This window comes from Paroedura picta, chromosome 4 (assembly GCF_049243985.1).
Source record: "Paroedura picta isolate Pp20150507F chromosome 4, Ppicta_v3.0, whole genome shotgun sequence".
Lineage (NCBI taxonomy): Eukaryota > Metazoa > Chordata > Lepidosauria > Squamata > Gekkonidae > Paroedura > Paroedura picta.
The window spans coordinates 88,944,104-88,962,602 of NC_135372.1; the positions used below are offsets into that span (position 1 = coordinate 88,944,104).

The following is an 18,499-nucleotide window of genomic DNA, read 5'->3' on the forward strand; positions in this document are numbered from 1 at the left end:
AGAGCAGAGAAACTATCTGAAGTTCATAGTTGCCTTTCCAAATGGCCTGGCATTAATAAATTGCCCTCTGCCATGTCAAATATACATCCTCATTGCATTGCTAATATTATGTCACTCAGAAATTATGGTATTTGAGCTTCTGAAAAGTTCAAATGGTTCAAAAACATTTTAAAAACATTTTAAAAACATTCTGAAAAGTTCAAATGGTTCAAAAACATTTTAAAAACATTTTAAAAAAAATAGGTTTTGCAGGTTCTGGTCGCAGGACAGGAAAAAAGAATGAGGCATAGAGTGATAAACCCTACATATGTTTAAAGGATGGTTTCTTATATGATTCGCCTTCTACAAGGTGAGTTCTCAGACCAAGGCAATAAAACACAACCGACAAGCCATTTGCAAATGCCTAACCCAGAACCACATACAAAAAACCTTGAGTACAAATGCTAGTCTACACTAGTACAAACAGACTTATGGTCTACTCTCAAGTGCATTGCCAAGCTTTAACAAGAGAGGCCTGCCAGCTTGACTGCTTTCATAAGGTTGTTGTTTAAACCACTATAATCTAAACTAAGAAATTGACATGTTGAAGAAATAAAGCAGGACCATTTTCACCCAAGTGCCTTTCTGAATTCATGATTAAACACTGTTAAACTTCTCTTCGGTGGATTTTATGAAGAGTTCCAACTATTGCAGCATTAGTTATTCAAAAAGGAAAGCAGACAGGTTGATTTCAACTTTCCTGAACATTCAAAAGAGGCCAACATTTTCACTGCACATCATGCCCCTTGTGCCTTGAAATGCAAGCGCGGAGTTGCCACTTAGGCCAGGGACTGAGAGCCTTGTCAGGCTCTAGAGCAGTTATTTATCCCTTTCTTTGCTTTGCATAGGCTGCCACCACCTCCATCACCTGATTCAATGAAGTGGGATATTTTATCTTTGTTCCCCATCACAGTGGAAAAGGTACAAACAGAAGCATCAGTGGTCCACTGGCAGCCATCAGCCAATGTGTATGTGGGGATTCAACCTCAAGCTCAAGTAGCCTTTAAAGATCTGATCACTAGAAATGAGGATTACTCAAGGGATGGATTAGTTAACAGCCCCTCTGTAGTGCCCAGTAAATGTTCTTGGAAGCATCCATTATTGATCATTCTTGGGGACTGAGTGTCAGGCTGGACAGGCCACTGGTAGCTCTGAAGTTCAGATGGTGTAGAAGGGTTGAGGAGGAGTGATAATTGCAGAAGGGCTGAGAGCTAAAAGGGGAGGGGGACTGGGGTGGTCGGGAGAGGAATGAAGAAAGAGAAAAGAAAAACCCAGCAGTGCACCATGTTGCATTGTTCACGCTCAGACCTTCAATTTGCTCTCGGCATTCTCCTGCAGCGGAGAGAATGTTACGCTGGCTTAAGAGACAAATCGGACACAAAATAAAGACCAAGCACTCAGCAGTAAAGCAATTATCGCAACATTTTATGCCGGCGCTGTTCCTTTTGAAGGCAGCCTGGTGCTGCCCGCATGTACCTTAACCCGCTCCTAATAACCATAAAGTCACCATTATTTACGGTACAAGACATTAAATAAATAATGAAAAAAGCTGTCGGCAACAGAGCAAGGCAAACAAGGGTGTGCAGGAGAATCCCTTGGCATTGGCTTAACCTGTGCTGCATCCATAAAGTTAACAGAATGCAGAGATAGAGGGACAGGGTTCCAGCAGGCAAGGATCAGGTTCGACTGGAAGCCACAAAAGAAGAAATAAGGAACAAAGATAAAGGCGGTCCAACTTTAATTCTGCTGTTCATTACTTTCAGCGCGGCTAGAAAAGAGGCCCATGAGGCCAGTTCTGCTTTCTGCTGGGCACAGCAGGCAACCATCAATGCCAAGGAGTCAATCATAAATTAGGAAAGTCTCATAGAGACTACTAAATGGCTTTAATGTTTTGCTAGTAGCCATTCTGGCTTGTTGGTTGTTCACTTTAAAACTGTGTTATGACTAAGTTTCTAAAAAGGCAGACAAAGGTAACAATTTAATCAGGTTTGTAAAAAAAGAAGCATCCAAATGGGCATGTTGCATATAAGTTTACAACACAATAAAGCAGGCATGACTTTGAACTAAGTGCTACCCTTAACAGCTAGTTGTTAAGCTGAGCCTTAATTAAAAGGAGAACAAAATTAGATCAGAGTTAATTTGTGAAAGTAAGCACAGGTGTTGCAATCCCACAGTGCATCACTCATGGTAAAATTTTTAAAAACACAAGTTTATTGCTGGTACAGAAGAGAGGAAGGCTTGTATCTACTGGAAAAATTGATGTTTCCACTTCTTCTTTGAATGACACCAGTTAATCATTCAATCAATCATTCAATCAAGTATGAGTCAAAGAAGAAAAATCACAGACTAGTCCAGCCTGTTAAAGCCCACCCTAGGCCACCATAAATTACTGTGCCTGGCACTCTCCCAAGATACCACAGTTCCCTCTGTATAGAGCTCTGGAATAAACAAAAGACACACACTCACAAAAACTCATTAGGCCACTGCAGGAGTACCAAACCTACTCTGTACATTTCATGTCTGGAAGCTTTCCCTCTACTTTGGCTTTTAGCACAATGTGCAAACTCTCCCTGGAATCTTCAAGAAATGGCAACTGGAGTTCCGAGATAGTCTGCATAAGTCACATCAAGGTTTATTCGGCACTCTGACATTGTTACAGACTGCACTGACCACCTGTGAGACTCAATGGCCTCTCCCATCAAAATCTGCAACCAGCGTGATCTGGATGGCCAGGCTAGCCTGATCTCAGAAGCTAAGTAGGGTCAGTCCTGATTAGTACTTGGATGATAGACCACCAAGAAATCCAGCCACTGCACAGAGGCAAGCTATAAGAAACTACCGTTGTTCATCCCTTGCCTTGAAAACCCTCCAGGGTCATAATACGTCTGCTGTGACTTGATGGCACATTACACACCCAAACTATGACTATAATTATTTTTCCCAAATAGCCATAAACTATTTGATGTATAAGCAGAAGAAATCTCTGCTGTTTAACAGTGGCAGCAGAGGCCATAAGGTCAGTTGTTGTTCAGAAAGCAGGAACAAGTTAAAAGTTCTGGAAAAGGCCCAATGAAGCTAGTAGCATGGTCTGTGCATCAACAATTACACCAGATAGCCACTGGTTACTGCAGATTTGACATGGGACTCAAGATTCTGTAGGCTAATTTCATAAAATGCAAACTGGGAGGTTTAACAATCTAGAAAAAAAATGCAACAATGCTCTATGACTGGGGGATTAAAAAAACATCTTATGCAGGGCAAGTACAACTGCAAGGAAGCACAGCAGAAAGATGCCTTTGAAACTGCTTTCATTTTAAACAACTCTACCCAAAACAAAGGAAGATAACTTCTCAGGCAGCTGAATGGTACAGTCAAGCATAGACACAATGGGAGATTCCGGGCCATCTGCACACAGCCTCTGAGTAGAGACAGAACACTGGCGTGGCTTTTAAAAATAATATACATGTGGCAGTGCTGTAGAGGTGCAGCTGCCTAGTAGGATTCCAGGCTAAATAGCCAGGATATACATTTTCAAAACAAAAGTAATATCTAAATAATGTTCTGGAAGGCCCATGCAAATAAAAATGGAGAAAACTACAGAACAGTTTCCACACAAAAAGGTTCAGAAAGCACCATGGGTATGACAAGCTGGTCTGTAGACAGGAAAGTAAGGCAAATGGGGGGGGGGGGATTCAGAATGTTGGCATGTGCCCATAGTCTGCACTCCTCAGGAAAGGGTCCTTGGTAGACAAAGCCCACGGTGTCCAAAAGATCCTGTCTTTAACCCTACAGATGAGAAAACGTAGGAAGGTTCAGACAAGACGCAGAGAGTAGTTAGAAAAAGAGTGAGAATTTATAAGCTGCTGAAAGGGGGTTATATAAATTCTGACTGTTACTGATAGCTTTTCTCAGTGAGAAAAAACAAACAAAATTATACAAATTTAAGATGCACGAAAGTTTATCTTAAATAGTAGATATTCTAATAATTTTTGACAGTGGAACCAATTTTTCAGGAAGGTGCTATATTTTTCATACATAATCAAAACATCTCAGGGGGCTATAAAAGTTGAGCAACACTCTTTTGGTACTGGTGGAATGGGCAGGATAATCTTTGAATGACCCCCCCCCCCAGCCAAACCGTTCAGAATACTATGAGGTAAACTTTAAATGTACGGTCCAATATTCTGTATCACCTCCACTTTTTTTGACTGTCCAGTGCAATTTTGGCCACTTTTCATTTAGTAAGGGTTCAGAATCAAAGAAGTTGGGTTGAAAATACAAGTAGAACAGTGCCCAATAACCACTCACCTGATATATTTAAACCCCCCCCCCCATGCACTGGACTCCACTCCCTCATCAAGCAACTCCATTATCACATAAGTTGAGTCAAGGAGAACTCGACCAAGCACAAACAAGACCATGAAGTGAGAGGGGTTCATGTATCCATATTAGAGGGCCTCTGCCAACTGCAGATGAAGAGTGAATGCACATGCTTGCTGACTCTCATGGAAAGATGCACACACATACCCGTACTAAAGTACACAATGACAAAGACCACAAATATAGCGATAATAGGATATACACCCAAAAATATATCCATAATTTATCAGCAAAGAGAACAAACCTGATTTCTGAACATCTACATGTCTGCTTGCCATCCCCCAGCAATAAAACTGGGAAGCACTCTAAAGCAGGCAGCTGTGCATTATAATTGTTTGAATTTTAAGAAATGGCGAAGCAGCAGATATCCAGGGCAGCATGGTTTTAGTCTTTTTTTTATGCGTGCAGGTAAAATCTGACACTAGTGAGAGAAAGGGGAGGGAATATGCTGTTTGGTTGGACTGAGAAGAGGTCCATTCAAAGAAGTCAATGCTCCACATGGAATGGTTTCTATATGTCAGCAGCATCTGCCACCCTGTTCTGAAAAGCAACCACAATGCAGCTGCCCACAACAGCCACACTCCACCACTACCTGGTAATTTACTCTACTCTTCTCTTCTCTACTCTACTTTTTCTGTACTACTCCAAACCTGTGGATCAAAATGGAAAAACAACTGAGAAAAGAACATTCAGACACCAGCACACATTAAAAAGTTACCTCCTCTTTTCCCCTCTCAAACAAAACCCCTAACTTTTTCAAAAGCTCAAACTGATTGAAATTCAGGAGCTCCACTAACCCCTCCCTACCACAAAAAGAGAGTGTATAAAACTCTCAGGACAAAGCCTTCTTGACTTCCAAAACCCCACTCCCTAGACTGAGGCTGTGTAAGAGGGAAAACCAGTCCTGACAAAGCCTATTGTCCCCTCTCCTGGCCCCCCTGCCACTAATACTGGGGATCCAACAAATTAGAAGACACACACACTCATACCAAAAATAAAAGAGCTGGAGACTTTTGTATCCAATACAAAAGAGCCCTGCGTTCACAAAGCTAGCCACAAGATTTACTCACCTGCTTTTTAAACCTTTGAGACAAACACCATTTGGTGACCTCTGGCTATTCTGAAGTCAGCTCCATGAGATAGGACTGATCAGACAGAGGCATGCATGCATGCGCACACTCACACACACATTCCTAGCTCACTTGACTTCTTGACTTGCTCCTAACTCTCTGCCTTTCATTACATAAAGTTATACAATCTATAAGGTCAATGACTGGAGGCAGTTGTACAACCACCAGAGTTTACTCACAGGCATTTATCTCAATCAGTTTTACTCTGACTTGTTTAAAGGACTCCAGAGAAACCAACACTTGGGTGGATCCAGTTTCTGTGCATGCAAGGACTTCTGCCTCAGGAACATGGCTTTCTTGGCTCTCCCACACACACACACACACAACAGTCTGAAATGCAAGGCAGTGTGAGCTGCTGCAGGAGGGAAGGAGCCATGAAAAGTCATGATCTGTGGGTCCTTGCATCGAAAGAAATACAGCACTAGATCCAGCCCACTTCTCCAGATGCCATTCTGAAGTGCTGTCACACTCAACTTTTGACTGAGGTATTTCAGATGACCCACTTCACATGCTGAAACTTGCTTTGCTGGCTTCTAATACACATCTTAGACTGTAAATCAGTTAGGACCAACCCACAGCCTCTGATGTTTTGTCTGGCTATTTAGCAGTGCCATGTGCCACATAATCTTCCAAGGAATCTTGCTGTAGTACTTCTTACAATCCCATGAAACTCACCTTAGATGACTTTCAAGGATTCTGGCCTGAAATAGCAGTGTAAACTCTAAAGCTTATAGTGGAATACAGTTGATATGTCTTTTTAGTGCCAGTGGACTCCTGTTTTATTTTGATGCAACACACAAATATGATTATGCCTCTGGAATGCTTTAATACAAGATGCTCTCCATCTCCTAATTCTGAGACTATAGTTTAAACAGTTTGAGGTTGATGTCGGTTTAAGGCCAGAGTGTTACTCCTACCAAAATTAATGTAAAGGGCCAAGAAAGAAGCTCACTTATAAAACATGTGATTTGCAGAGATTTGAAGAGAACTTCAAATTCAAAGCTTATTTCTAATATAAGGCTCTCAGGTATCAGGACCAGAACGATTATGTACTGTGATCTGGAAGAGCCACTGTCAGTCAGAGAACACTGGGTTTTCTACATTAAACAAAGAACCATACTGGCTTAGACGTTTCTTAGAGAGTAATCCTAAGAAAGCCTGTTTAGGTTTAAGTTCCACTTTTTAAAGGAGGCTTGCACCCAGCAGAGTTCTTTGAGGAATGCAACCTTAGTTCCTCCAGCTCCAAAGGAGTTCTTAGTCCTTTTTCAGAAAGAAGTTACACTCAGCTAAGAAAGTGAATAAGTATCTAGCATCTGGGATCCCAACTGCATAATAAACACTAGGGTTCAACAAGGTGCGGTTCTCTCCCTCTCGTTTTTCAACACCTTTGTCTGCCCTCTGGCCCAGCTGGTGCGGAGTTTTCAGCTGAGGTGTCTATGCTGATGACAACCAGTGATTTCTCTTGATGGACAGCTGCCCCAACTCCATCCTGGAAATTTTTGCAGGATGCCTGGAAGAGGTGATGGTCTGGATCGAGCAAAATCAGCTGAAATTCACCCACAATAAGACAGGTCCTGTGGTTTGGTGTCTCTACTGGCAACATATTCCACCAAACTGGGGCCAGAGCCAAAAAGGCCCTAACCCTGGTTGAGGCCAATCACACTTTATAGCCAGGGACCATCAGCATATTCACATTTGCATATTTTAGAGTTCATCTGGAAGTATATTGGGAGAGACAGTCCCTTAGGCCTTGAAGATTAGAACCAACATTGAATTTGATCCGGAATTCAACTGGCAATCAATGCAGCTGCTAGAGTACTAGTTGAATATGTGTCCTCCAGTGTGTCCTAGTGAGGACCTTGCAGCTGCATTTTGTACCAGCTGCAGTTTCCAGGGCAAGGTCAAGGGTAGACCTACATAGAGCGAATTCTTTTATTTATCTATTTATTTTTATATTTATATACCGCCGCTCTCAAATTTCTTGCAACAGTTTACAGAATTTTATTTGTTTGTTTATTTATTACCTGTATTTATTACCCACCACTATTAAACAGCATCTTGCAGCAGGTTACAATAAAAATGTTAAAAACCCCAATGACATATAAGACCAATAACCAAATCTAGTGATGAGACCAAAGTACTACTCCCCTCTTTCCCCCAGTGCCTCAGGGGGCCAAAATATTCAGAGGTGCTGACGATCCTAATAGAGGTGGATGTTCAGTGTGGAGGGGGCCCCAAAGACCTGGCAAAAGAGCTTCATCCTACAGGCCCTGTGGAATCAAGCAAGCTTCAAGCAAGCTTCTCAGCTCTTCCAGGAGCTCATTCCGCCAGGTTGAGGCCAGGACCAAAAAAACCACAACAACTTCAAGAGGGTTGTGCGCTTCAGTGTCCAAAGCGGCCATTCCAGGCTGAAGCAGCCAGCGCCGTGGCACATCGGGGAGGGGTGGCGCTGATGTGCCAGTTGGTGCACACACGCAAGTGCAGAACTCTGTGCCTGTGTGCAGGCTCCGGGTTACGCACCACCACCTGTGCATCACCTCCCCCCCCCCCCCCCGAGCCATGACGCTGGCTGCTTCGGCCTGGAATGGCCGCTTCAGATGCTTAATCGCACAACCCTAAGTCTTGAAGTTGATTTCCCCCCAATCCTTACCACTTGATGGCTCTTAATATTTGCACAGAGCCCTCCTGGGCAAAGCGTGTCTGGACTCTGTTTCCGGCTGGACATGCTTCGCAGGCCTATCAGGATGTGCACAGCAAAGCTATGAGCATCCTGATTGGGCCAGGGCAGGCCCCAAAAGCATCCAGCCTCAAAAGCCAGCTGCATGCCTCACCAGCTCACTCGCCAGTAGACATAGCCTCACCACTGACTGGGATGGACCTGCAGCGCCCTGGCATGACTACTGCTAGGGACCACCACCAGCAGAACTCTCTCTGATATAATTGCCTGGCTGTCTGCAGGTGTTCCAATGATCTGTGCTCACCAGTACTCCCTCCAAATGGGCTCTTTCCAAATAATGTTGGCATACTTTAAATGCAGCCTTGATAACCAGTAACTTACATTCCCAAATAGTATAATTTTTCTCTGCTGTGGTGAGCTGATAAGAATAATATGCATAGAACGGGGTTGAATATATCCATAAAATCACCAACACTAGATATGTCTATTATGCCTGTGCGGTCAATATCATCTATTAATGAAGTGATTTCAAGAACTAGAAGATTACCTAGGTTCAGGAGCGAACACCAAAGGTACACAGAGTTATCTTAGTAGTAAGTCTCAACTAAAAAATCTCAATTATTTCTTTTAACTCTGTTTCTTTAAAAACTGAAGGCAGCAGCAAAGAAATGGAGGTACACAGAACATGCAAGAAATAGTCTAAGGCAAACACTTTCAAATTTACTCAGGCAGATCTGAACAGCCCAATGAACAATCTTATTCCTAATGACAATCAGCATGTGTCAAACCAGAAGGTGACCAAGTGTAACTACACTCAATAGACCTTTGGTATGATCCAGCAGACTTTTATTTTCTTTTAAAAATCATAGGGTATAGTAAACTATTACTCATTTCTGTGACAATCTATTTCCTCCTTGTTTCAGAAGTAGTAGCAATTAACTATACAGTTAAGTACATGAGATTATTTCAATTAATCTAGGAATAATCAATGGACAAATTGCTCCCTTCCCAGTTTTCTAGAGCACAAACTACACCTCTCATCTAACAATTTCAAAGCTTTCTAGTTCGGTGAAAAAGCAAAGAGCAAGCTTCAACTGTACTCAGTGCAAAATCAGAATTTCATTCTCACTTTCTGGGTGGTGGTTTCAGTACATGAGTTAGAGGAAGAGGATTTTAATCATCACCTATTCAATTTCTTCCCTCCATAAAATCAAGTCTAAAAGCACCCTTAGGCCAGAAAAGTGACAAAGAAATTAATAATTAATCCAAATCCCCAGCAGCCCAGCAGAGCATGACACTTTAAAGCACACATGCGAAGAAAAGAAGCCCAGGCACACCAGCCAAAGCCGTTCTTTGAACACCAGCGCCCAGGCACTCTTGCAGACGCAGGATTTATGCAGCTGTTCCAGGCAGCCAGTTCAGAGAGGACTCTTCTCGACAGCTCACCCTGATGCCATTCTCAGAAGTCACTTGCTTTTTTCCCCATTGCCTTTTTTATTGTTTCAACTTTTTTGTTGTCTTTCAGGATAGGAAAGAACAGAGAGAGAAAAACCCACACCACTTTAAACTTTAAGGCTATTAAAAATATAAAACAAGAAAGGAAGCAGAAGCGGGGAAGGGAAGGAAGGAGGATATTTTCTCTTGCCTGACAAGAAGGGCCTTTTTCTTGTTCAATCCGCCTTTGAAGGAGTCAGGCCCCATAATGATCTTTACCTTTCTAGCTGTCTGTTGCTTTTGATAAAGGTGAAGAGGGACAACTTGTGTTGGGCTGAAAAGAACAAATTCTTTCTTTTGTTCTTCGCAAACATCTTTGCTAATTGCTTCTGGTTGCTTTCTCTGTTCTCTGTTAACACTTGGAAAAAGCAGGGAAACACAGAGTTCAGAAGGGAAAAAATGAATCAGAAAGGGGGTGGGGAATCTTTTTTTGAGCGGGGGGGGGGGGGTTCAGACAGCAAGTACACAATGCTGAGGTACAGGAAGAGAAGAGGGAAAAAGTCAAGGGAATGTCTCAGAAATAAATAAATGACCCAATACTGCTTGGATGAGCCCCATCCTTCCTATCAGCATTTACAGGGGGCAATACGTTTTATTCATTGCCAGGCCTGACTTATCACAGCCTTGTTTTTAATGAGGTATAATAAGGAGAACATTTTGTAACAACACGGCTCCTCTATTTTATCCGACAAACAGCTGTGTCATGGCTGTCGCTGGGAGAATGAATCATATCTCTCTGCCTGCATATGCGAACTCCCATGTAATTACCCTTGCATCTTAAATAAAGCAGGCCCTAAACCTGTCGCTCAGATTACAAGCAAGCGGAGCAACCCTCGTAACTGTGGCCTCTATCATTACAATTAATTTATCACAGAAGCACTGAGATTAGAGACTGGAATTAAAACACAGTAAGGAGGGTACCACCGTGATGGTAGCAAATGGGAGGGGGGAGCCACAAGGAGAGTTTTATTTTAAAGGTTGAGCAGCCTAATTCCTTAACTCCAGAAACATGGCGGGGGGGGGGGAGTTTCCTTCACTTTATGCGACACTCATATATCTTATAAAGACTATAACTGGATATTCCATTCCAGAAAATAGAAAGTGAAAATAATTTTGGCCAAGACTATTGAGAAATATAAAGACAAATCATCATAATGGAGGTTATGTATAAGACACAGAGAAACACATTACACTAAAATCCTGATGTATAATATTCATTTGTACATTATATTTTAATGAGTATAATTATGTATATATTATTTTACATATATACATTCATTGACATAAAACACTGCCAGAACTGGAAAATGGCACCTTGTGCAACATTTATACTTTCTTTTCTCAGCTTGCATGCATACAAGGTACTGCAGTTCTTCCGATATTTGTTGTTTATTATTGTGAAGTTTCTTGTCAGTGAAAGAAAAGAACTGCAGTACTTTCACATAAATTCATTTTTCTTTATCCTTTATGAAAAAAATTAAAGACCAGAGTAGTAAATTTGCACTGACAATGCACACAAATAATGTATACACTGTTTACACATTTCAGAAATGTGTAAGGTAAAAGCAACCAAACAGACTGAGATGCGACTTTCCAATTGTAAATGTTGCTTACTTTCTTCTTCAAAACGATGCAGACACAATTCTCCTCACTCCCCCACTCATTTAAACCAGCTCTGTTGTCCCAGAGCCCACTTCATAATCTTGCAACATGCCGAGGAGAGGAGGATCAAATTCCAAAGCTCCTCTTTAGGCACTAACTAGGAGAAAGAGTGAATGATGAGGTTCGAAGCCAAAGTTATCTTGCTCAAAAGTGGAATAGAAAATTTTCTGTTGTTTTGAAATAACACAAGAATACCTCAGTATCAAGTCATGCATAGAATCATAGAATCATAGAGTTGGAAGGGACCATACAGGCCATTTAATCCAACCCCCTGCTCAACGCAGGATCAGCCCAAAGCATCCTAAAGCATCCAAAAAAAGTGTGTATCTAACCTTTGCTTGAAGACTGCCAGTGAGGGGGAACTCACCACCTCCTTAGGCAGCCTATTCCACTGCTGAACTACTCTGACTGTGAAAATTCTTTTCCTGATATCTAGCCTATATCGTTGTACTTGTAGTTTAAACCCATTACTGCGTGTCCTTTCCTCTGCAGCTAACAGGAACAGCATCCTGCCCTCCTCCAAATGGCAACCTTTCAAATACTTAAAGAGGGCTATCATGTCCCCTCTCAGCCTCCTTTTCTCCAGGCTGAACATTCCCAAGTCCCTCAACCTATCTTCATAGGGCTTGGTCCCTTGGCCCCAGATCATCCTCGTCGCTTTCCTCTGTACCCTTTCAAATTTTATCTACGTCCTTCTTGAAGTGAGGCCTCCAGAACTGCACACCAGTGACCAGTGCCATATACAATGGGACTATGACATCTTGTGATTTTGATATGATGCCCCTGTTGATACAGGCCAAAAATGGCATTCGCCTTTTTTACTGCTGCATCACACTGCCTGCTCATAGTTTACAATCCACAAGTACCCCAAGGTCTCGTTCACACACAGTGTTACATAGAAGCGTATCCTCCATCCAGTAGGCATGCTTTTCATTTTTCTGACCCAGATGCAGAACTTTACACTTATCTTTATTAAATTGCATCTTGTTCTCATTTGCCCATTTTTCCATTCTGTTCAGATCTCGTTGAACTCTGTCTCTATCTTCTGGAGTATTTGCCAGTCCTTCCAATTTGGTGTCATCTGCAAACCTGATGAGTAGTCCCTCCACCCCCTCATCTAGATCATTAATAAATATGTTAAAAAGTACCGGACCGAGCACCGAGCCCTGAGGTACCCCACTACTGAGGTACCCCACTACTCATTTTAATCATGTCCTATCATTAACATCTAAACAATTTCAGGTTGGGGGTCAAATGGAGAACAAAGATATATGTCCTCAATATCTTGATAACTCCTTTCCTGTGGGCACTGTCTACAATTATGCACTTCCTCAACAAGAAACTCCTTTGAGAGGCAATGACTGATGGTTTAATGTTTAAGGAGAGTATCAAAGGACACAAGAAATAGTCAGGCCAGTTATTTCACACTGTAATCACATTAAAGGCACATTAAAACAAACCAGAGCTTTGCTAGGATTTGGTAAAAAATGGGGAGCTGCAAGAACAAGCTTTGTCTTAATAGTTAGAAATCTCTATTCCCTTCAGAAATTATTATTATTATTTTATATTTATATTTATACCCCGCCTCCCCCCGAAGGCTCGAATGTGTAAGGTAAAAGCCAGGAGACCAACGTAGGGTGGTAATAACTGTATATCCCCCTGTACCACCACAGCTAACCTCTGTCAGCCATCCTGATGTGCCCTGTGACATTTAAAAAATGCAGCAAGCATCACCAAAACTGAGAATCTCCTTAACAAAACAGCAGCCTTCCACAGGCCACCCAGGGTCATGTAAATTCAGCAGATTATCCATCCCTAACTCTCCTCATCTATCACCTGCCTGTGTTATTGATCTGCTCGTCCAAGGAAGTAGGGCCATGCCTTCCCTGTGCTGAGCCCTGCAAATCCAACCAGATGCTTATATGACCACTGAAGAAGCAATGATGACAGTTTGGCAGAGCCTGGTTTCTGCACGCTCTGTTTCAAATTGGCTCTGGATTTTGCACGTTCACAGAAGGGAATCTCAATTCACCTGAAAACCTGACTACCAGCTAAACACGCTTGGACAAACCAAAGGTACAGGCATAACTTAAACATCTGCCAAATGCATGCCTGTTATCTGGGTTATAGGCCAATAAGAAGTATGGTGGTTACCCTGATTGTAACACTACCATGGTGGTTCTGCAGATACCATAAAATAGAATCTGGAGTTAAAATCAATCCCAGGAATCCAGGGAACAAAAGGCTGTTAGATCCTAATACCAAATACTACTCTTCATTCCTTCACAGACATTTCTAGCATCTCAAACCATAAGCATAAAGCCAGGTTGCTGTGGTGAAGAGGGGCAGTCTCTAATCTGGTGAACCAGGTTTGATTCCCCATTCCTTCACATGCAACCAGCTGGGTGACCATGGGCTAGTCACAGTTCTCTCAGAGCTCCCTCAGCTTCACCTACCTTGCAGGGTGCCTGTTGTGGGGAGAGGAAGAGTAGGCAATTGTAAGCCACTTTTGGGCAATTGTAAGCCACAGGTAGTAAAAAGGTATTAAAAACCAGCTCTCTTTCCTTAAATATCTTGGCCAAGGTGAGAAGGAGGAGGGTTGGTTCTTATATGCCACTTTTCTCTACCCGAAGGAGGCTCAAAGCGTCTTACAGTCACCTTACCTTTTCTCTCCCCACAACAGACACCCTGTGAGGTGGGTGAGGCTGATATCACCACTCGGTTAGAACAGCTTTATCAGTGCCACAGCGAGCCCAAGGTCACCCAGCTGGCTGCATATAGGACCTACCCACCAATCTGTACCTCTAGCAGCCACTGTCAACTTGACCAGAAATCCCAGGACAGGACCCCGGATAGCAAGTAGCCATAACAACTGTACATAGGCATTAACACCTCCCTCTTGGGACCCAGAGTTTCAGGCACCAGCTGAGGAACAGCAAACCTCAGAGGCCATCAAGCCAGCTGGGAAGCAAGGAAGCAGTCAGCAGAATCCCAACCATGATGGTTTGAATGGGGCATAGGAGGGGCCCAGACATGCAAGAAACTGGGAGGAGCCAGGCAAGGAGGTCCTGGCTAAAGGTCTCCTGGGAACTAGCCAGTGAGATAAAGATGAAGACTGGATTAGAAAGCTCTTGGCAATGGCAATTAACGCATCACAAGAGGTTCTACTTCTCTCTGAAGATCACAGCCTCAGTGTCCGTTCTAGGGATTATCTTTTGAAGGTTTGTCTGTGTACCATTTCTTCATTAGGATCTCTTTTTAGTTCTGAAGGATATGCTATTCCTAATCTTTAATTAATTAGTTTATTCTCTTTCTGAAACTCAGTTACTAATTATTTCAGTAGGTAATATGGCTTCTGAAATTTACTCATATACTGTACAGTATTCCTACTTAATGCAGCCTGCTAAATAGTTCTTCCTGTTGATCTATGTCTCTAGCTAAATATCCCCTGTTCCAAAGGAGAGAAAGCAAAATATCAGATGTTCAACTATGAGATATTTTTTCCACTTAATAGGGGAGACCTATCCAGGTCATGGATTGTGAACAAAAAGTGGTCTCATCTGCTTTCCAACAAGATTTGCCCTTGTCCACATTAGGTGTGCTGTACAAACTATGAGGAAGTCATGGGAACCAGCTCACAAGATATGCTTTCCAATTCCCTGCAATACGGCAGAATGTCACTCCATGTGGGGCCTAGAGATCTTCTGGTATTACCTCTGATCTCCAGGCTACAGAGATCAGTTCCCCTGGAGAAAATGGGTGTTTGGAAGGTGGACTCTGGCATTATGCCCCACTGAAATTTCTACCATCCTGAACCCCCTCCCTCCTCAGGCTCCACCCTCAAATCTGCATGAATTTCCCAAACCCGGAGTTGGCATATTTTAGTGTATGTGCGGACTGCTGAAGACATTGGCAGTTCTTTAACCATACCTTTGATCTTGCACTTGGCTTTCAACAGTACCATTCAAACTGAGAGGTGCATCCCAGCATCTTGAACTTTATTGACATTAACAGTGAGTGTGAGCTGAATACAAGCTACACTGAGGCCATGTGTCCTGCATTAACCATGAATGGTAATAAAACAACCCTTTTAGTGACTGAGTCATGCACACTTGTTTGACTAGTATAGTTCTCAGAATCTTGAACAAGTCTCCTTGGGGAAATATAAAAAGTTGCCAAAAGAGACATACATTCCTCCTCCAGCCTTCCCAGTTGGGATTTTCATCGGATCAAGAAGGCAAACATCTACAAGTTGGCCACTGTGTGAAACAGGATGCTGGACCAGATGGCCCACTGGTCTCATTCTGGACAACACTTATGTTCAGTCTACTGCCATTCATTCTAAATACGTACCTTAAAAAAGGGAGGAATGTGAACTCCACCTCTTGCATTTGTAGTCAGGAATGCTTTTATCAGACCAATAACAAGAGACAAATAAGAAAGGATCACAAAATCAAATACATTTTTCTAATGACATTTAAAGTGGCATAAGATTCAGTTGTTTTCTTTACTTGGAATACTGCTCTGCTGGAGTAGACACATTGGCTTTAATCTTGCCTAGATTTTCACAGGCATAAGGAGGGGGAGTATTTTTGCCAATATTCCCTTTCCTTTGGGAGAACTCGGATTCCCCCCAAGCTTTCCCTGGGACTCCCATTTTGAGCTGCCAAAGAATGGAGAAATTAGCAAAATTTCTCCTCTTGCACCTGCAGAAATCTAGGCAGGATCCAACCCACAGTGCTGTTAGAATCAAGACAATAACATGAAGACTGAAAAAATGTGTCTTAATGGAATGAAATACAATCTCATTGAAAGAGAAAAATAAAACATGTAAGACAGTCCCATACCCTAAACCTCTGTGCTTTGAAAAGTTAAAACTGCTAATTACAAAAATATTCTAACTGGATAATGCAACTCATTCGCCTTGATGCAGGGCAGCTGCCACAACTTCTAGCAAAGAACTTGGTTAATTGGTGGGTGGGGTAAAGGTGGGGGAGAGAAAAAGCCTGACTTCAATTACCAAGACGCTCCCATACACCACCCCAACCCATTCACTACATGGTGCTGAAACCAAAATGAAGCAAGCAGCCCCATATGTCATAAGAATTAAAGGCACAGTTCCCACTTTGTAACGATGCTTTTACAGAAACCGTTCCACTGTAAAACTTTATGATTTGAATCTTTATAGCTGCCAGCAGAGCACATGTTCACTGCCTTAAATTATAACTTAATATCAGCAGAATCCAGGACTTTCCAGCCCCCTCTTTTGATAAAGTTTGCTCCCACTCCCCATCAGTTTCCCCCAGCCATGGCTTTGAGAGGACATTACATGTTAGTACCACTTGAGCACATCTTGAGATACTTTCCTCTTTGGAGGTTACATCAGTGCTAAATGTACATGAATAGTTACGCCCACAGGCATTGTTATGGATCTGCTTGCCACCATGATTGCAAAAACACTAAAAGGCTAATAGAACAATAAGTATATCAATAAATGCAGTTAAGGAGCAGAGACAGGCTCGGTGGAACCAGCACCTTGTTCAGCTTTAGCTGTTCTCCCAGATTAAAAAAAGGAAACACTTGTGCACTAATCATAGAAAGAGAACAGACCATTCTTAAGAAATCCAAGTGTTCCTTTTTCCAATTCCTGGTCAATAAAGGAAGGAACACACAAAGCCTCAGCTGGGTAGGGCTAGAAGATCCTGTGGAAAGTCAAGCTTTGAACCTCCCTGTCTAAAAACAGAAGGTGGAGTTCACAGGCCCCAAATGCAAAGGCAATGAAAAATAGCATTTAGAGCTCCAGACAAGGGGTTCTTAAAAACGGGTCCATTAATAGGCAAGGGATACAGCCTCCAGTGGAACCATGTCTTCTAAACTCTAATGGCCGGATATTTCTAGAGTTCCTAATCTGCCAGAATTCTTCCAGACAATTACAGTGTTATCCAGGAGAAAGAATAACAACTTTCTGAATCTACGACTTTTTGAACTGTGCTTCTTAAGCCTACCACCAAGCAGTACGTTAACTGTACCCAGAATCCCAATCAATAACATATTTTATTGCCATGGCAGAAGAGTCAGCCAGTGAGTGGGGCAACTGAAGGCCTCAGTGTCAAGGGCATAAAGTAAGCAGCAGGAACTGGTTGCAACAATGCTCCATTGCTAGTCTGAGTAGGCTTTTTGAGCAGGTGGGAAGAAAACACATGCTTTCCTTCTGGTATTTCCATAAATCCCTGCAATGTCACTAGAAGGGGGGATGCACATGAGTATGTACTGGTTCTAGGTGGATCTTGAATTCCAAAGCAAGAAGCACACAGAGCAGCAATAAGGCAAAGAATTTTTTTTCATTTACACCGGAGAGCACTGTGTTGGTTGACATGACTCCAGGTAATTTTAAATACACACTTGGTTTATTTAGATGCTGCAGCTGTTTAAAAATAATAACATTTTGATTTTGGTGTATTAATTTTTATTACACCCCCATGGCCACATTTTCAAGTTTCTCACCACCAAGTATAAGGAGCAGAAATTTGAGCAACAAAGCTTTTGTCCTTAATCTCTTTCATTTTTTTTAAGGAATGTGATTAAATTATGAGAAGTAGTAATCTGATTTTATGCAATGCCCCACAAGTAGCCAAACAGAAATTATTTGAGAACCTTATGCAAACTTTTTAGCCTCTACTGATGAATGGAATAGGCTGCCTAAGGAGGTGGTGAGCTCCCCCTCACTGGCAGTCTTCAAGCAAAGGTTGGATACACACTGTTCTTGGATGCTTTAGGATGCTTAGGGCTGATCCTGCGTTGAGCAGGGGGTTGGACTAGATGGCCTGTATGACCCCTTCCAACTCTATGATTCTATGATTCTAATGCTGGAATGAGAGAAATCCTTGTTTGAAGCTCCATTGCAGAATTCTAATGTCCATTTACTTTGCTCCCTTTCTGAGTCAGAATTAACAAGCCGTGATTAATAATGAGAAATCCAGGTGCCAAAACAACACATTGAGGATCCCCAAAAAACTCCTGAAGTAATCACAGTTTACAATCGCAGATTCCCAAAGAAACTCATAAATGGTTATGCACAAAAAAGTAGCACAACTACTCATAAGCATTCCAGTCTTGG

At 42.3% G+C, this 18,499-nt stretch overlaps 1 protein-coding gene across 6 annotated transcripts in view; it reads right to left on the minus strand.

The window, feature by feature from the left end:
* The window catches only part of RNF220 (ring finger protein 220), a 350,539-nt gene that overhangs the window by 282,669 nt on the left and 49,371 nt on the right, over nucleotides 1-18,499 (minus strand). The window contains exon 1 of one of the 6 annotated variants that reach the window (XM_077334016.1): nucleotides 5,490-5,560. The exons of the other annotated variants lie outside the window; for them this stretch is intronic. The gene's annotated coding sequence lies outside the window, so the exon portion shown is untranslated. Of the gene's footprint in view, nucleotides 1-5,489; nucleotides 5,561-18,499 lie in introns of those variants that run through there. 6 annotated transcript variants of the gene reach the window in all.